At 56.5% G+C, this 1,353-nt stretch overlaps 1 protein-coding gene across 1 annotated transcript in view; it reads right to left on the bottom strand.

Moving 5' to 3' along the window:
• CAPRIN1 (cell cycle associated protein 1) overlaps positions 1-514 on the bottom strand; it is a 41,977-nt gene extending 41,463 nt beyond the window's left edge. The window contains exon 1 of the mRNA XM_006883743.1: positions 286-514. The gene's annotated coding sequence lies outside the window, so the exon portion shown is untranslated. The remainder of the gene's footprint in view (positions 1-285) is intronic.
• Positions 515-1,353: the final 839 nt, after the last annotated feature.

Raw genomic sequence — 1,353 nt, 5'->3', positions numbered from 1 at the left:
CACCGAGGCTCGCGCCGGGGGCGGGGCCTCGCGGAGCCTGGTGCCAACCGCCAGTGCAACGGTCCCCGCCGGGGCAGGCTAGGAACGCGCCGCCCTCCAAGAAAGGAAGGGAAGGAAGGGCAAGGTCGGGGCTAAGAGGCAGAGGGCACTGGAAATGGCCGAGGGAAGGGAGGGAAAACTTGGGGACCAAGCCCCTCGCGAAGCTCCAGTCGATCCGGAGGTAAAGGACACAGGGGCGCTGCGGCCCTCCTCCCTTTCAGCGCCTCGATCCAGGCTGGCGCTCACCGTGCGCGAGAAGCCGCTGGGTTTCCCTAGTGGGCGGCTGAGGGGGCAAGGGTAGCGGTGCGTTGTGGGCTGTGTTGTGCGCTTCGTGGGCGCAGGCCGCTTCGCCCCGTCCCCGCTGCACCGAGAGCCGCTGCTAGTGAGGCGGAGAGCCGGGAGCGGGAGGGACTTAGCCAGCCCTCTTGGGCGGAGGGGGCGGGAGACGCAGCTGGCGGGGGCCTTCCCGGCCGCTCGGGCTGCCCGGCGCGAACGCCTGTCGGGAGGTGCGCGCCCAGCCTCCTCCCCGCCCACCCTGAGTCTCGGCTCAACCTGCTGCAACTCCGAGAGGGCGGGGGCGGGCCCGAGCAGGCTGAAGGTGCGACGCCTTGATTTTTCAGCGAAATCTAAGCTGGGGTCCTTCAGGCAAATTCGTTTGACGCCCAAATAGGGACAATAGGTGTCAAGCAGCTGGATCTGGACTTGGCGGCTGCCTTATGGAGCGCCCTTATTTGGTGGGGGTTGGGGAGGAGCAAAGGTTTCTGCAAGTAAGGGTTGCGTGCAGTGGGTAGTGCAATCTCAGCCTCTAGAATTCCTTCTGTGTGCACAGCAAGCCTACTCCCACACCCCAACAGATCTTACGGACAAATTCTCTGCTTCCCAACAAAAATACCTTAACCTACAAATTCCCTGTGTAATGTTTTGGGATGAGCGTGACTGGTGACTTTTATTAAAGCCATAACACTATGAATGCATTAAAAATGTTAAGACAGTTAAATATCTATCCAATAACCAGAAAAATCCGTTGCCATACATTTAAAACTGCCCCATAGGCTTTCAGAGATTGTAAATCTTTATGGCAGTTTATTGCCACATCTTGATACTTACTTTATCCAGTAGGTCTGATTATTACCAATTACTGGGCTTTCCCCCTCTATTGTTTGGCATTTGCCTAAAACCTGTAAGAGAGATGCGTAATATGTATCAACTCTACACATATGCCCCCCCTTTTTTTTTCTCCAATAAATTATTGCAACCTTGGAATCACCCTCGGGATGGGATACAGTGAGCGAAATACAAGAAAGCAAGTTCTGG

This window comes from Elephantulus edwardii, unplaced genomic scaffold (assembly GCF_000299155.1).
Source record: "Elephantulus edwardii isolate Elephantulus edwardi_28Jun2011 unplaced genomic scaffold, EleEdw1.0 scaffold00029, whole genome shotgun sequence".
Lineage (NCBI taxonomy): Eukaryota > Metazoa > Chordata > Mammalia > Macroscelidea > Macroscelididae > Elephantulus > Elephantulus edwardii.
The sequence above is the reverse complement of the archived record's forward strand: the minus strand, read 5'-3'. Positions and strand labels throughout refer to the sequence as shown.